The sequence below is a fragment of the Papaver somniferum genome, chromosome 4 (genome assembly GCF_003573695.1).
Source record: "Papaver somniferum cultivar HN1 chromosome 4, ASM357369v1, whole genome shotgun sequence".
Classification (NCBI taxonomy): Eukaryota; Viridiplantae; Streptophyta; class Magnoliopsida; order Ranunculales; family Papaveraceae; genus Papaver; species Papaver somniferum.
In genome coordinates this window covers 82,919,184-82,939,034 of record NC_039361.1, presented here as the reverse complement: position 1 = coordinate 82,939,034, position 19,851 = coordinate 82,919,184, and positions in this window count along the sequence as shown.

The following is a 19,851-nucleotide window of genomic DNA, read 5'->3' as shown; positions in this document are numbered from 1 at the left end:
GGTTGATGTTGTTGGCATATTGAAAGCTTATTTTAGTTCATCCAGTCCGTGTTTTCTAGCTTCGGGTAATGGATGATTGTAGATTTTGATGTATTGACCTGTCGGCTTGTAGCAGATGTTTGAGGTGATTGGTGCCTTCCGGAGTTGCTTTATATGTTATCAATTAATCATCCGCGTACATGAGATGTAGAATTGGCGGGGCCTTCTGGGAAATGCGGAGCCCTTCTATTTTTTTTTCCTGGTTTTCAAGAATTCCCAAATTTATGGATAGTATTTCCGCGCATATAATTAACATATAGGATGAGAAGGGATCTCCTTTCCTTATTTCCCTACTTGGGTGATGTACCCATGTGGATTTCAATTGATATTAATAGAGTAGGTAACTCTTGATATGCACATCATAATATAATCTACAAAGGGTGAAGGGAAGTCTAAAGTGGTGAAAGCTTATTTGATGAAACCCTTGTCCAAGGAGTCATAGGCTTTTTGAATACCTAGATTTAGGGATATTTTGGGATCTTTAGTGCAGTTTGAGTTTTGATATAGTTAAAAAGTTCAGCAGCGATAGCTATGTGGTCGTGAACAGATATTTGTGGCACAAAGGCACCTTGATACGAGCTTATCAGAAATGGGAGTGGAGGTTGTGATTGATCAACATCTTTGAAATAATTTTAAAAGTAACACTACATAGTCATATCGGCCTAAATTTGGATGGTTTTGAGGGGTGATAAATCTTCGAGATTAATGTAAGGTTAGTATGGTGCATGAGAGGGTAGATGCCAAGGAAATTAAAGAAACTTCGAACCATCTCAATCAGTTGTGGTTTGGTTGTTTGCCAGAAAACTTTGAAAAACTTACTGGTATATCCATACAGTCCTGGGGCACGTTCTGATATGGAGAAGAGCGCTTCTTTGATCTCCTCAGGGGTCACCTCGGCTGTTAACTTATTACATTATTGAGGGGTTAATCTTGGTGTTATTCCTTCAAACAGGCTTTCATCAGTTACTGTATTTGGTGCAGTATTCTGATCTGTAAAGTGCTCAATCATGAGCTTAATTATTTATTCCTTATCTGTAATCCAATTGTTTTGATGATCTTGGAGTTTTTATATGTTGTTATAGCTTCTATGAATTGTAGACTTGGTATGAAAAAACGTGGTGTTGTGGTCTCCGGACTGAAGCCATTGTATTATGGATCTTTGTTGCCAGTAAGTTGCGTGACAATAAAGTGGATTTAGGTGTTCAATTCGGAGTTGCTTTTCTTATTTAATCCAATTTAGTTCCAGTCTGCGTCGTACATTAATGTTGGGATGCTTTGATTTTCGTGATTGATTTTTAATCAAAGTGGGTAGGTGTCCGAAGTTGATCTTATTCCATTATGTTAGGGTATTGCTGGTTGATATGATTTTGAGATGGAGGTTTAAGGGTGGGTCCGAGTCATGTAGCTTATCTCATACCGATTTAAACACTTGATGAAGCTGAGAATGAGATAACCATAGGTGCTCAAATTTGTAATTCTTGCTCACTTGCCAGTTTAAAGCTTTGGTCTGGAGTAGGATAGGAGCATTATCTGACGATATTCACGGAAGATGAGTGATTCCAGCATGAAGGTTGGCTGGTCTCCATTGTTGGTTTCCTATTGCTCGATCGAGTCTTTCTTGGAAATTGTATTGGCCTTATTGGTTGTTTGTCCAAGTGAACGGGTCCCCTCTGAAGCCAAGATCCATATATCCCATCAAGTCCATTGAATTGATTAAAGGTTGCGTTTACGCATAGGTAACTGGCCTGCCACCTTTTTTCTCTGTTTGGTTCATGAAAAAGCGGGGGTACAACAACCACACCCAATATTTCGATTAGAAATATGTATGGACTAAATCCAATATACTTTTAAGAGAATCAACTAGACAGACATACTCAATCTTAATAAAAGTATATCAAGAGCTATATCTCACTTTCTCGATTCAATACTTACTCAAGCATATAGAAATCTGCGAGTCTAATTGAATACAAGAGAAAACACTTGAACGGTACCAAAGACCAATGTTCAAGGATCAGTCAATTTAAATTAACAACCAAAGGTTGGATTTCCCAATGAAGTCTTCAAGTCGTTAACCTACAGGGTCTCGATAGAAACCTAAGGTTAAAGGAGAATCGACTCTAGCTTATACGACTAGTATCACACAGGAGGTGTGGGTATTAGGTTTCCCAGTTGCTAGAGTTCTCCCTTATATAGTCTTTCAAATCTGGGTTTGCAATCTAAGTTACCTTGGTAACAAAGCATCAATATTCACCGTTAGATGAAAACCTGATTAGATTCAAGTTGATATCTTTCAACCGTTAGATCGAAACTTAGCTTGTTACACACAAATGAAATGCACGTTTTTAAGTTTGTGTACCCGTACCCAAACATGTACATATAATTGGTTGAACAGTAGTTAACCAAATGGTTAGCCATATGAGCACTTTCATATCAACCATATTCTTCTTTACCATAACTAGTTCAAATGACTTAAATGAACTGGTTAGAGAGTTGTTCAATTGCTTGGATCTTTATAATAGACACAATTGAAACAAAAAAGATTTGATTCGCTCGAATCAATTCATGAACTTTACAGCCACGGTTTGCAATTATGCATTCCTTAATTTATATAAGTTTAAGTTCACAAATAATCATTTTTAGAAAATAACCAACTTAAGTATGCGAACTGGTACGCGGACTTAAGTACCCGGAATAAGTTTTTTTTTTAGTTTACGAACTCCAAAAGAATTTCTCGGGATGAAAACTTCCGACAGTACGCAGACTTGGTATGCGGACTCTAGTTCCGGTTTTCCTGGGAAGCAAAGTACGCCTACTTTGGTTCAAGGAATAAGGACTTACACACATATGTGTTACCACACAATGTTTATATCCTTCCATGGCTATATAATCTAAACTCTCATTTCAATCATTGAAACATTCTTAGAGGACGTTATATAGTTGTTATTCACAAACCATTTTTCTTTAAAGCCATTTTCAAGTGATTGAAACTTAACATGACTTTCGTCACTAGTAAAGATGAACTTGGCCAAAGCGAAAGCTTACCGACACATATTTTGAGAAATAGATAAGCGAGATAAACTCGGCTCGAAATAGCAAATGTGTATAATCATAGTCTATATAGCAAAACGACTTTTGTCTCAAGATAGGAGATAGAGTAGATAGACTTCTGAGTGATAGATAAGTTCAAGTCTCCACATAACTTTTAGACGATGAAGTTCCACCAGTTCCTTGAGTAGTTCTTCGTATTTGTATAATGATCGCCATGGAGTCTTGAGCACAACTACACTTTATATCCTAGTCCGAAACTTATCTAATAGTAGACTAGAAATCAAGACTTATAGTTTTGATAGCTAACATTGACAAACATGCTTGAGATAGCAACGCATGCGAGTTCGATCGAGCAGTGCCCTAACAATCCCCCCCTTTGTCATGAATTTTTGTGAAAAAACTATCAATACATATGGAATACAAAAATAGATAAATAAACTTTTGTAGATTCTCTTCCACATGCCTGATCTTCTTGGTTCTTCATCATTACTCGAAATCTTCGTCACTTGCAAGTACCCCAATGATTCCAAAGGTTGTCAGTTTAGTATCATCGTTGTTGAAAATCTGTAGCCATAACAATGAGAAAACAAGAATTCTCAATCATTGTTACACAGCGTCATAGTATTATTACACAACATCAAAGTTCAATTGCATCAAAACTTTGACAACAATATTATGGTGATATGTATCACTCCTCCTTAGTCAATACTCCATCTCACGTGGAAACCACTCCCCCTTACATAATGATCCGAAAACCATATGTATTTGTAGTGTGAACTACACATTAATTCTCCCTCTTTTTGTCAATAAAATTGGCAAAGGTACGAAAACTAGTGGGATCCTAATGAAATTTCCATAGAGACATTTCATGATCAAAAGCAAGCACATATCAACTTTTTAGATGCAATCATATAGCCGAAGCTAAATGCTTTCATCAAAGAGTTTATAAAGATACAAGATAACTCCTATAATATTCCACGTCCGCACTCCCCACAAAGATTTGGCAATTAAGCACAGGTTCAATTAAGAACTCTCCCCCATAAAATGTCAATCCCGATAGAACAACAAGAGAGACCTTACTTTCACGAGAAAAGAGGGATTTCTTTGGATATGACAAATTACATACGAATATGAATTTGAATCCAAAAATACTCAATTAAATTAACCACAAGAAAACCCATGATTAATTTAATCGGAAATGCTCAACATAAGAGAACCTAAGGAGCCGCACAATATATACATAAAATATGGATCAGGGAAGATCAATACTGCGGAATAAACAAGGATTCATTTTCTATTTTCCATCAATGACATACAATAGACATAATCCTCGTAAAGAAAAGTTCATCCTATCTTCCATCAATATTTTCATAATGACATAATAGGCTTCAAACTTTTGTAATGTCAAAAGTTCGTTCATTGTTTTACCAATACATGCATATCGACATACGAAAGACTTAACTTTGACAAAATATGGGACAATCATAGTTCACGGACGCAAACACACATATCCCATAACACATTGAAATATATAAAACCATAAAGATTAATACTGCAAAAATCATCTTCCAAATAATTTTAGAATTTAAACCAATAAACCTAAAACATGAAGATGAAGACGTTGGACATAGCTATGTGTAATCACAATAATGGCTATTCCAAAATCTAGTTATTCTTCTAATCAAAACAAGAAAACAAAATTCTCATAAGAAAATTTACAAGACAAATAAAATCAACAAGCTAAAGAACAAAAACTTACTCATATGCCAAAGTTGAACACGAACTGACGTCAAATAGACAATTCAGGATCCACACGAACCTTGAGGTCTTTGAGATTGTGATTGACAACATCTACTACATCTTCATAGAAGATATCCTCATTGAGAAGATCTTTAACATGTGTCTTTATGAGACCAAGGTCAGAAGTAACCTTTTTCAACTCAGTTCTTAACACATCAAGACTCTTCAAAGTATCAACGAGCTGCAGTTTTGCTTCCTTAAAATATTTAAGTAAATCAGGAACCACTTCAGCAGAAACCATATCCTCATTCTCAACATCCTGATGTATATAGGCATAGTAACATGAGGCATTAGGATGATCATCTTCTACTAGGATTCTATTCTTCCTTCTCTTGGATTCGAAACCAATACCTTTGTCAAGAAATCCTTTTGAAAAACCGCCAGAGTTGGAGGAAGACATTCTTGACAGACCACAAAAAATAAATCCCAGAGTATGCATACGAGACTCAAGAGTTTTGGTATTTAAATGGTTTCTTAGGAAGGATAACTTTTAGGGTTTCTAAAAAATTGATTCGTGACGGTAACACAGGTACTCGTATGAACACAATCTTGACCCAACAACAGAGGTACGCAACCGGTCGTATTTTTACGACAATACAGAATTTCTGCTATGTGAAGATTATCACAAGATTTTTAGCTCAATAAATTTTATATCTCAGTAGAGAAACAATTTTAGAGCACAAAAGTAGCAAGCAACATGGTTGCAAAAAAAAACAAACTTCTTCGAAAACGAGAAGGAAAAACGAAGAACCTCATTAGACACAGCTAATACTTGAGCAAAGTTGTCTGTAGACAATAGTTTAGTTATAAACGATAAGAAAATAACTCAGCTAAACAGAATTTTTTTTGACAGAAGTATACCTGATTATTAACACAACTTACGCAACAAGATTTTTATGAGTAAGCTCTCAACCCTTGTGATTAATTAGCACAAGAATGAGCTCTCAGATCATTAGATGAACGAAGTTCATGGTTGAGTTTCCTTTTCCTTTCAAGTCTATGAAAGAATATCTTTTGATGTGAAAAATTATCATAAAACTTACTCTTATCAAAATATGAGACATAGTTTGAGTTCTTACCAGAAGAATTTTTACTTGAGGAGGTAGACAACCCGTCGACAATTTCTTTATATCCTTCAATTATCTCATTCAGGTTATTTATCATATCGTCATTTTTGCTTCTTTCTCCTGGGATTTTGTTCACATATAAGGCAATGTTATCTCCTCTTTTAACAGAAGAAAAGACTTGATCTATCCTTAGACGATTTTTGTTAAGACGTCTATTCTGCTTCTGAGCGTTTGAGGAACTCATTGAACTGACCTTCTTGGTATCATACACAGGGTAAGTATGAAAACCCATTGGTTTAGACATACGGGTGTCAGTTCCACCTTTGAGAATTAAGTCTAAGGTGTGTTGAAGTTGAACAATGGAATTGTTATTCAACCTAGAGTTCCTCTTTAGCTTAACAGGCCCTTTTGCTTCACAAAAGAGACATACTTTCTGATCACAAGAATGATTAGATATTACAGTCTTAACAACATCGTTTGGAGATTTCTTCCTTCCATGTGAAGTCGAACATCCTTGATTAGAGGAGGTGACTAGCCAAACTTTTCTGATAGGAAGGGATTCTGATTTTACTTATGAAGATGGAATTTCTTCAGTTGCAGCAGAAGTACATGATATATAAGACTGCTTAGAGCATCCTTGAATAGAGAGTTTACTCAAGCTATGTTCTATTTCCAAAGCATCCTTTTTGAGGTTTTCCTCGAGAACCATACGTCAACTGATCTTCAGTATCTTCTTTGAAATAACAGTCTCTTACTACACCATTGACATGTTCTTTTAACCTATTAAATCTATCAGCTTGGATCCTAACAAGTTTTAGAATCAATTCACTATCTTCAGTTGTTTCCCTTTCATTAGTAAAGATAGACTCTTTTGAAGGGTAATCGGAATAACACATGTCAGTGTCTGTCTGTCTCGTCCGAACACTAAGTTCGTCTATATTTGAGATTGAAAAATCTTTTTATTTAATAGATACAGTCGAGACAGGGCTTTTATTTCCTATGATGCGTTTATTAGAGATAGTACTCTTGTCTATAGAGTCAGATCGTTACAAACACAGACTTGTAAGGTCTTTAAACGTGTTTGCCTGCTTTGATACCAATTGAAAAGGCGGGGGTACAACAACCACACCCAATATTTCGATTAGAAATCTGTATGGACTAACTCCAATATACTTTTATGAGAATCAACTAGACAGTCATACTCAATCTTAATAAAAGTATATCAAGAGTTATATCTCACTTTATCGATTCAATACTTATTCAAGCAAATAGAAATATGCGAGTCTAATTGAATACAAGAGAAAACACTTGAACGGTACCAAAGACCAATGTTCAAGGATCAATCAATTTCAATCAACAACCAAAGGTTGGATTTCCCAATTAATCGATTAAAACGCACAACCTGTGATATTTCAATTATATAACAAAATATAATGCGGAAAAGAAATAACACAGACACCAGAAGTTTTGTTAACGAGGAAACCGCAAATGCGGAAAAACCCCGGGACCTAGTCCAGATTGAACACACACTTTATTAAGACGCTACAGACACTAGCCTACTACAAACTAACTTCGGTCTGGACTGTAGTTGAAGCCCAATCAATCTCACACTGATCCAAGGTACAGTTGCGCTCCTTATATCTTTGATCCAAGCAGGATTCTACGCACTTGATTCCCTTAGCTGATCTCACCCACAACTAAGAGTTGCTACGACCCAAAGTCGAAGACTTTAATAAACAAATCTGTATCACACAGAAAAGTCTACGGTAATAGATAAATCTGTCTCCCACAGAAACACCTACGAGTTTTTGTTCCGTCTTTTGATAAATCAAGGTGAATAGGAACCAATTGATAACCCAAACTTATATTCCCGAAGAACAACCAAGTATTATCAATCACCTCACAATAATCTTAATCGACTAGCGAAAAAAAATATTGCGGAATCACAAACGATGAGACGGATATGTTTTTGACTTCTTTTATACCTTCCCTATCGGAGAAATCAATCTCAAGCAATCTTTACGATTGTACTTAGTACGGTAGAAACAACAAGATCAGATCACACAACTACGAGAAAGTAGTTTCGGTCTGGCTTCACAATCCAAATGAAATATTCAAGTCGTTAACCTACAGGGTCTCGATAGAAACCTAAGGTTAAAGGAGAATCGACTCTAGCTTATACAACTAGTATCACACAGGAGGTGTGGGGATTAAGTTTCCGATTGCTAGAGTTCTCCCTTATATAGTCTTTCAAATCAGGGTTTGCAATCTAAGTTACCTTGGTAACAAAGCATTCAATATTCACCGTCAGATGAAAACCTGATTAGATTCAAGTTAATATCTTTCAACCGTTAGATCGAAACTTAGCTTGTTACACACAATTTAAATGCACGTTTTTAGGTTTGTGTAACCGTACCCAAACATGTACATTTAGTTGGTTCAATAGTAGTTAATCAAATGGTTAGCCATATGAGCACTTTCATATCAACCATATTATTCTTTACCATAACTAGTTCAAATGACTTAAATGAACTGGTTAGAGAGTTTTTCAATTGCTTAGATCTTTATAATAAACATAATTGAAACAAAAACGATTTGATTCACTCAAATCAATTCATGAACTTTATAACCACGGTTTGCAATTATGCATTCCTTAGTTTATATAAGTTTAAGTTCACAAATAATCGTTTTTAGAAAATAACCAACTTAGGTACGCGAACTTCTACGCGGACTTAAGTACCCGGAATAAGTTTTTTTTTTTTAGTTTACAAACTCCAACAGAATTTCTCGGGATGAGAACTTCCGACAGTACGCGGACTTGGTACGCGGACTCTAGTTCCGGTTTTTCTGAGCAGCAAAGTACGCCTACTTTGGTTCAAGGAATAAGGACTTACACATATATGTGTTACCACACAATGTTTATATCCTTCCATGGTTATATAATCTATAATCTCATTTCAATCATTGAAACATTTTAGAGGACGTTATGTAGTTATTATTCATAAACCATTTTTCTTTAAAGCCATTTTCAAGTGATTGAAACTTAACATGACTTTCGTCACTAGTAAAGATGAACTTGGCCAAAGCAAAAGCTTACCAACACATATTTCGAGAAATTGATGAGAGAGATAAACTCGGCTCGAAATAGCAAATGTGTATAATCATAGTCTATATAGCAAAACGACTTTTGTCTCAAGATAGGAGATAGAGTAGATAAACTTTTGAGTGATAGATAAGTTCAAGTCTCCACATACCTTTTATTCGATGAAGTTCCACCAGTTCCTTGAGTAGTTCTTCGTATTTGTATGATGATTGCCATGGAGTCTTGAGAATAACTACACTTTCTATCCTAGTCCGGGACTTAGCTAATAGTAGACTAGAAATCAAGACTTATAGGTTTGATAGCTAACATTGACAAACATGCTTGAGATAACAACACATGCGAGTTCGAACAAGCAGTGCTCTAACAATCTCCCCTTTTGTCATGAATTTTAGTACAAAACTATCAATATATATGGAATAAAAAAATAGATAAATAAACTTTTGTAGCTTCTCTTCCACATGCCTGATCTTCTTGGTTCTTCAACATTACTCGATATCTTCGTCACTTCCAAGTACTCCAATGATTCCAAAGGTTGTAAGTTTAGTATCATCGTCGCTGAAAATCCTTAGCCATAACAATGAGAAAACAAGAATTCTCAATCATTGTTACACAGTGTCATAGTATTATTACACATCATCAAAGTTCAATTGCATCACAACTTCGACAACAATACTATGGTGATATGTATCACTCCCCCTTAGTCAATACTCCATCTCACATGGAAACCACCCCCCCTTACATAATGATCCGAAAACCATATGTATCTGTAGTGTGAACTACACATTAATTATCCCCCTTTTTGTCAATAAAATTGGAAAAGGTATGAAAACTAGTGGGATCCTAATGAAATTTCCATAAAGACGTTTCTTGACCAAAAACAAGCACATATTAACTTTTTATATGCAATTATATAACCGTAGCTAAATGCTTTCATCAAAGAGTTTATAAAAATACAAGATAACTCCTATAATATTCCACAACCGCACTCCCCATAAAGATTTGGCAATTAAGCACAGGTTCAATTAAGAACTCTCCCCCATAAAATGTCATTCCCGAAAGAACAACAAGAGAGACCTTACTTTCACGAGAAAATAAGGATTTCTTTGGACATGACAAATTAGATACGAATATGAATTTGAATCCAAAAATACTCAATTAAATTAACCACAAGAAAACCCATGATTAATTTAATCAGAAATGCTCAATATAAGAGAACTTACGGAGCCGCACTGTATATACATAAAATATGGATCAGGGAAGATCAATACTGCGGAATAAACAAGGATTCATTCTATTTTCCATCACTATTTTCAAAATGACATACAATGGACATAATCCTCATAAACAAAAGTTCATCCTATCTTCCATCAATATTTGCATAATGACATAATAGGCTTCAAACTTTTATAATGTCAAAAGCTCGTTCATTCTTTTATCAATACATGTATCTCGACATACGAAAGACTTAACTTTTGATAAAATATGGGACAATCATAGTTCATGGACGCAAACACACATATCTCATAACATATTGCAATATATAAAACCATAAAGATTAATACTACAAAAATCATCTTCCAAAACCAATAAACCTAAAACATGAAGATGAAAACGTTGGACATAGCTATGTGTAATCACAATAATGACTATTCCAAACTCTAATTATTCTTCTAATCAAAACAAGAAAATAAAATTCTCATAAGAAGATTTACTAGACATATAAAATCAACAAGCTAAAGAATAAAAAATGACTCCTATGCCTAAGTCGAACACGAACTGGTGTCAAATAGACAATTCGGGATCCTCACGAGCCTTGAGGTTTTTGAGCTTGTGATTGACAGCATCTGCTGCTTCTTCAGAGAAGATATCCTCATTGAGAATATCTTTAACATGTGTCTTTATGAGACCAAGGTTAGAAGTAACCTTTTTCAACTCAGTTCTTAACACATTAGGACTCTTCAAATTATTAACGAGCTGCAGTTTTGCTTCGTCAAAATATTTAAGATAATCATGAACCACTTCAGCAGAAACCATATCCTCATTCTCAATATACTGATATGTACAGGAATAGTAACATGAGGCATTAGGATGATCATCTTCTACTAGGGTTCTTTTCTTCTTTCCCTTAGATTCGAAACCAATACCTTTGTCAAGAAATCCTTTTGCAAAAACACCAGAATTGGAGGAAGACATTCTTGACAGACCACAAAAAAAAATCCCAGAGTATGCGTACGAGACTCAAGGGTTTTGGTATTTAAATGGTTTCTTAGGAAGGGTAACTTTTAGGGTTTCTAAAAACTGATTCGTGACAGTAACACGGGTACTCGTAAGGACACAATCTTGACCCAACAACAAAGGTACGCAACCGGTCGTACTTTTACGACAACACAGAATCTATGATATGTAAGATTATCACAAGATTTTTGGCTCAAATTTTTTTATATCTTAGTAGAGAAACAATTTTAGAGCACAAAAATAGCAGGCAACATGGTTGCAAAAAAAAAAACTTCTTCGGAAACGAGAAGGCAAAACGAAGAACCTCATTACACACAACTAATACTTGAGCAAAGTTGTCTGTAGATAATAGTTTAGTTATAAACGACAAGAAAATAACTCAACTAAACATAAAACAATTTTGACAGAAGTATACCTGATTATTAACATAACTTACCCAACAGGATTTTTATGAGTAAGTTCTCAACCCTTGTGATTAATTAGCACAAGAATGAGCTCTCAGCTCATTAGATGAACGAAGTTCATGGTTGAGTTTCTTTTTCCTTTCAAGTCTAGGAAAGAATCTCTTTTGATGTGAAAAATTATCATAAAACTTACTGTCATCAAAATATGAGATATAGTTTGAGTTCTTACCAGAAGAATTTTGACTTGAGGAGGTAGACAACTTGTCGACAATTTCTTTATAGCCTTCAATTATATCCTTCAGGTTATTTCTCATATCATCATTTTTGCTCCTTTCTCCTGGGATTTTGTTCACATCAAAGGCAATTTTATCTCCTCTTTTAACAGAAGAAAAGACTTGATCTTTTCTTAGACGATTTTCGTTAAAATGTCCATTCTGCTTCTGAGCGTTTGACGAACTCATTGAACTGACCTTCCTGGTAGCATACACAGGGTAAGTATGAAAACCCATTGGTTTAGACATACGGATGTCAGTTCCACCTTTGAGAATTAAGTCTAAGGTGTGTTGAAGTTGAACAATGGAATTGTTATTCAACCTAGAGTTTCTCTTTAGCTTAACATGCAATTTTGCCTGACAAAAGAGACATACTTTCTGATCACAAGAATGATTATATAGTACAGCCTTAACAACATCGTTTGGAGATTTCTTCCTTCCATGTGAAGTGGAACATCCTTGATTAGAGGAGGTGACTAGCCCAACTTTTCTGATAGGAAGGGATTCTGATTTTACTTATGAACATGGAATTTCTACAATAGTAGCAGAAGTACATGATATATTGGATGCTTAGAGCATCCTTGAATAGAGAGTTTACTCAAGCGATGTTCTATTTCCAAAGCATCCTTTTTGAGGCTTGCCTCGAGAACCATACGTGAAGTGATCTTCAGTATCTTCTTTGAAATAACAGTCTCTTACTACACCAAGAAGAACATTGACATGTTTTTTTAACCTATTAAATCTATCAGCTTGGATCCTAACAAGTTTTAGAATCAATTCACTCTCTTCAGTTGTTTCCCTTTCATTAGTAAAGATAGACTCTTTTGAAGGGTAATCGGAATAACACATGTCAGTGTCTGTCTGTCTCATTCGAACACTAAGTTCGTCTATATTTGAGATTGACAAATCTTTCTATTTAATAGATACAGTCGAGACAGGGCTTTTATTTCCTATGATGCGTTTATTAGAGATAGTACTCTTGTCTATAGAGTCAGATCGTTACAAACACAGACTTGTAAGGTCTTTAAACGTGTTTGGCTGCTCTGATACCAATTGGAAAAGCGGGGGTACAACAACCACACCCAATATTTCGATTAGAAATCTGTATGGACTAACTCCAATATACTTTTATGAGAATCAACTAGACAGTCAGACTCAATCTTAATAAAAGTATATCAAGAGTTATAGCTTACTTTATCGATTCAATACTTATTCAAGCAAATAGAAATCTGTGAGTCTAATTGAATACAAGAGAAAACACTTGAACGGTACCAAAGACCAATGTTCAAGGATCAATCAATTTCAATCAACAACCAAAGGTTGGATTTCCCAATTAATCGATTAAAACGCACAACCTGTGATATTTCAATTATATAACAAAATATAACGTGGAAAATAATTTACACAGACACCAGAAGTTCTGTTAACGAGGAAACCGCAAATGCGGAAAAACCCCGGACCTAGTCCAGATTGAACACACACTTTATTAAGCCGCTACAGAACTAGCCTACTACAAAATAACTTCGGTTTGGACTGTAGTTGAACCCCAATCAATCTCACACTGATCCAAGGTACAGTTGCGCTCCTTACGTCTTTGATCCAAGCAGGATTCTACGCACTTGATTCCCTTAGCTGAGCTCACCCACAACTAAGAGTTGCTACGATCCAAAGTCGAAGACTTTAATAAACAAATCTGTATCACACAGAAAAGTCTACGGCAATAGATAAATCTGTCTCCCACAGAAATACTTACGAGTTTTTGTTCCGTCTTTTGATAAATCAAGGTGAATAGGAACCAATTGATAACCCGGACTTATATTCCCGAAGAACAGGCTAGTATTATCAGTCACCTCACAATAATCTTAATCGATTAGCGAAAGAATATATTTCGGAATCACAAATGATGAGACGAAGATGTTTGTGACTTCTTTTATATCTTGCCTATCGGAGAAATCAATCTCAAGCCAATCTTTACGATTGTACTTAGTACGATAGAAACAGCAAGATCAGATCACACAACTACGAGAAACTAGTATCGGTCTGGCTTCACAATCCCAATGAAGTCTTCAAGTCGTTAACCTACAGGGTTTCGATAGAAACCTAAGGTTAAAGGAGAATCGATTCTAGCTTATACAACTAGTATCATACATGAGGTGTGGGGATTAGGTTTCCCAGTTGCTAGAGTTCTCCCTTATACAGTCTTTCAAATCAGGGTTTGCAATCTAAGTTACCTTGGTAACAAAGCATTCAATATTCACCGTTATATGAAAACCTGATTAGATTCAAGCTAATATCTTTCAACCGTTAGATCGAAACTTAGCTTGTTACACACAAATGAAATGCATGTTTTTAGGTTTGTGTAACCCTACCCAAACATGTACATGTAGTTGGTTCAACAGTAGTTAATCAAATGGTTAGCCATACGAGCACTTTCATATCAACCATATTCTTCTTTACCATAACTAGTTCAAATGACTCAAATTAACTAGTTAGAGAGTTGTTCAATTGCTTAGATATTTATAATAGACACAATTGAAACAAAAACGATTTGATTCACTCGAATCAATTCATGAACTTTATAGCCACGATTTGCAATTATGCATTCCTTAGTTTATATAAGTTTAAGTTCACAAATAATCGTTTTTAGAAAATAACCAACTTAAGTACGTGAACTGGTACACAGACTTAAGTACCCGAAATAAGTTTATTTTTAGTTTACAAACTCCAATAGAATTTCTCGGGATGAGAACTTCCTATAGTACGCGGACTTGGTACACGGACTTTAGTTCCGGTTTTCCTGAGCAGCAAAGTACGCATACTTTGGTTCAAGGAATAAGGACTTACACACATATGTGTTACCACATAATGTTAATATCCTTCCATGGTTATATAATATAAACTCTCATTTCAATCATTGAAACATTCTTAGAGGACGTTATATAGTTGTTATTCACAACCCATTTTTCGTCAAAGCCATTTTCAAGTGATTGAAACTTAACATGACTTTGGTCACTAGTAAAGATGAACTTGTCCAAAGCGAAAGCTTACCAACACATATTTCGATAAATAGATAAGCGATATAAACTCGCTCAAAATAACAAATGTGTATAATCATAGTCTATATAGCAAAATGACTTTTGTCTCAAGATAGGAGATAGAGTAGATAGACTTTTGAGTGATAGATAAGTTCAAGTCTCCACATACCTTTTAGTCGATGAAGTTCCACCAGTTCCTTGAGTAGTTTTTCGTCTTTGTATGATGATCGCCATGGAGTCTTGAGCATAACTACTCTTTCTATCCTAGTCCGAGACTTAGCTAATAGTAGACTAGAAATCAAGACTTATAGTTTTGATCACTAACATTGACAAACATGCTTGAGATAGCAACACATGCGAGTTCGACCGAGCAGTGCTCTAACAGTCCATCACTTCGTTGAAGTCTCCCAGGAGTAGCCAAGGTATCGAAGTGCTGGGAAAAATTGCTGGAAAATCTTCCCATAAAAATTAATAGCTCTTCTAATTCTTTTGTGTTATGGTTCAAAGTGAGAATATGCTAGTTGGGTAGTTGTTTCATGGGTGATTATAGCCATGGTTTGATAATCTTTCGCATGCAAATATCTTTATTTTAGCTCTATGTCCCATTATACAGTTTCCCGCTTAGTAATAATGATCTCTTTAACGTTCTTATCTTCTTTCCTCCCCGTCTGGTCCTTTGAAAGTTTGTATGGTTTATATAGCTCTGCATAATAGCATAAGATGATGTGTTGTTTGCTTGTACTAATTATGATTTATTCTCTGTTGGTTCTTAATTTTTTTTTTCCTCTCTCGTGAGTGTTTTCTATTAGTCCCTTCTGTCGTGATTTTCCCATCCAATCCTTTGAAAGTTTGTATAGTTCAGATAGCTCTGAATTATAGCATAAGATGTTGTTTTGTTTGCATGTAATAATTATGATTAATTCTCTGTTGGTTCTCAATTTTCCTTTTCCTCTCTCGTAGGTGTTTTCTATTAGTCCCTTCTGTCGGGATTTTTTGAAGGAGGGTGAAATCCATTTTGGCCCTAGTTCTGATCTTTCAAAATTTACTTTTTAAGTTTAATTTTGTTCTATGAATTATGGGTGCTAGTTACAGTTAAGAGTCTGTTTTCTTCTTGACTTAAATTTTAGAACCTCTTATAAACATCTGTTATGCATATTTGAGTTATCGGTTCTACCTGCCGAATTTCTGTGTTGAAATCCTCAGTTCCCAACCCTAAGCTCCTCTGATCAGTCTAAGCCCCAGGTAAGTCCACTTAAACTACTAGTTTTTGTATCCTCTATTCCAATATGATATCTTTGCTTTATCAATTGACTAACTCCCATGCAATTTTAGTTTGTAATTTTACGTACAATCTGCTCGTAATAGTCTTGCTTACAATCTGTTCGTAATTGTGCTATCGAATCTGTAATAATCTAGTGTAATTTTCGGGGATAAAGTCTTTAGGAGGTGCTTGTTATCTTATTTTTGTGGAACAGGCAATATATGTTTACTCCTCCTTTCTGTCTCTTGAGATGGCACTTCTATGTTTTGTAAGTGTTGTATTATCGCACACCTTTTAGGTTATAATTATAAAGCGCACCTTATAAGTTATAATTGTACTTCAATAGATTTTTCTTACAAGTGTTGTCTTATAAAGGAAATCTTTTAGGGTGTAATTTCTCAGTTTTTTCATGTTTATGGTTGCTTCAAATTGCTAAGGTGGGAGTTAGATGTTTTTTGCATGCTTGGAGCAACATTCTGGTACCTCTGATTCTTGTAGAATTCGCGTTCTATCAGCAACTAACACCAACAAGCATCACCAATCCACAAGCACGCAACATACAGACATCCTTGAACACATTCCCCCCTATAAAGTCTACTCTCTTCTGGCCCAAACCCATTAAGTTCAACCAACAACCCAAAAGTCCCATCTATATAGGGATGAGCAAAAAGTCCGGAACCGAGGATTTCACCCGTATTCGTCCGTAAAATTACGGGTGAAACTCAATCCGCAAGTTTTTTGGACCAGACACGGTTGGGATTCTCAAATCCGCATTTTTAACGGTTTAACTGCGGTTGGACTTTGAAATTCGCGAATTCACCCGCATCGTAGGGCAGTAAAGTTTTATAATGGCATAGACTAATCATCCTTTTTTTCATCAAAAATCAAGTTGATAAAATCAAAAATTATTATTTATGATCCTTATCAGTTTTAGAACATCGTTGTCCAAAAGGAATATCCAAACTAACAATCCTTGCCGGTTTGCAATTGCCAATTTTGTAAGAGAAATTTCATGTTTGGTCCAAAGATCCGACCCGGGAGTAGTGTCTAGTCCAGCGGGATAGAACAATTATCCGCTAGTCCAAAAAGGTTTAAAATACTAGAAAATTACTAGCCTACCCTCAACATTCATGCGTGGGTTAAAACTGTCTCCTCCCACTTCTTCTTCTTCTGCCTTGAAGAAAAAACCGACTGCAACTCCTTCATCTGAAAAACGATTTCGGAAATCATTAATTACAGAAAAATCATCAGTTCCTGACCTAATCAATTACATAAATCATCAGTTCCTGACCTAATCAATTACATAATCATCAGTTCCTAACCTAATTTTTATTCATTCAATTAAATAGAAAAAATGGTTAGAACTATCAAGCGGACAATTACAGAAGAAATTGTAGAAGAAACCCAGGTAAAAAGAAGAAGAAAAAATGTTGATGATTCACCAACACAATCCTCCCCTGCGGCTAAATCTCCGACAACAAGGAGTATGAGTAAAGTTGGTACTCCGTCACGAACAAATGTTCCTCAGGTAGAAGGTAAGCAAAAATCAGAAGAAAGTAAAGCCTAATTTTGTACTTCATATTGACATGCAATACTTAGAAAACTGTTGTTTAATTTCATATTGACATGCAATACATATCAATATTTAATGCTGATGAAAAACTGTAGATATGTAGTAATGTTCAACTAATATACTACATATGCTCAATAGAATCACTACATCTCTGTATGTAGTGTTTGTTTTACATGTTTTCAATGGAATCACTAAATATTTGTATGTAGTGTCTGGTATACATGTTTTCATATGTTGTATATGTAACTTGAGACAACATATTGACATGCAATGTGTGATTCATATGTTTTTTGTTCAATAGAAACACAACATCTCTGCGAGTCATATGTTTTACATGTTTTTTTATCTGTTGTGTATGTAATTTGACACAACATATTGACATGCAGTGTGTGATTCATATGTTTTATATCTGTACTACATATCAATATGTTGTCTTCAATTTGTAGTTATTGATATGTAATGATAGCATCTCAAATTGATATGTGTGCTACATATTATTATCTGCCTGTAATATGTAATGTGTACAAAACTTTTGGTTTACAAAAACAGCAAAAACCAAAGGAAAGAAAGCAGCTGCTGCTCCTGAAGCAAAAAGCAAAAGAAAAACAGCAGCGGCAACTACTAAAGCAAAAGGTAAAACAGCGACAACGGCTGCTACTCCTTCACCAACAGCAAAGGGGGACAAAGCACTTGTCCTGAGAGCTGCTACTCCTTCTCCAAAAGGAAAGGGAAAAGAAAAAAGGGGGAAAGCAAAAGCGCTCCTGAAAGAAGGTTTGTAATGTTAAAACTGAAGATAATTCTTAATAACATATGTTTATGAGTATGTAATGATGCATTGTTGTGCTTGTTTTTGGTATTAAGTGTTTTCTGAAGACTTGGTAGATATTACAACTACATATTGATGATGTAACTACATATTTGATATACCATATTGATATGTATTGTATTAGTTTTTGGTTCTTGTTATTGTGTAGGTGCTAATAAGCGTAAGAAAGGAGCTGGAAAACCACGAAGTTTATACCGTGGCGGTTTCAGGGGCTTGTGGGGGCTTGCGAAGACTATTAGGACCACTAAGAAGGCTATTGCGAAGTCCACTGAAAACCTTGAGTTGAGTGAGTTGCAGCTGAAGATGATTTCTGAAGCATCATTCGGTAACTTGTTCCTAATGTTCTGGTACACAAGATTTGAGTTGGAACATTTGTTGAAGATTGAAGATGCAATGACGAAAATGTTACGCTGTTACGTTAGGGGTCAAGATCCAAACAAGCTTAGATTTGTCTTTAAAAGGCATGGCCAACCGAATGAGCTAGTATCCACACCAGAAGAAATGGCACTTATTTATGGGATGCCGAGAATTCCAATTAGGGAATATCTTGATTATAGGCTTACACAAGTCAATAAAAAAAATGGATGGCGTGAAACAGAATTTTTCAAAAGGACTTTTCCTACTGATATGAAAGCTGGTGACAAAGTGACTATGCCAATGATTGTGAAGGCAATCTTGAATATCCTTAAACGAACACCAATTAATCTGAAAAAGAAGAAGTCTGATGAAGAGTCTCTGCAAAGCGTGGGTGATCAATCAAATGAAGATTCTGAAGAAGACGAGGAAGACGAGGAAGATGCCGAAGATCTTGTTAGGCTTATCTGCTTGTATATGTGCACTTCATTATTTTTCGCTACAAGTGATGCAAACGCTTTGACTGAAAAATATATTGGTTTCGTTCTTGATCTTGAGAAGGCTAAGAATATTTCATGGCTTGACCTCATCCATTCTCATTTAGAGAAAGAGCTGAATGAAAACGTGGAATCCGTAGAACGCACAAATGGTTGTGCTATTTATTTGTTGGTAAGAATCTATTTATTTGTTTATTCTACTTCAAAATGTTTTTGTTTTATGTGTTTTCTACATTTTGATAGTATATCTAATACTGCATATCAATATTTTGCAGCCATGGTTTGCGGAGCATACCCATTTGGTGGCGCCCGAGGATATAGTGACAGAACCTGCAGG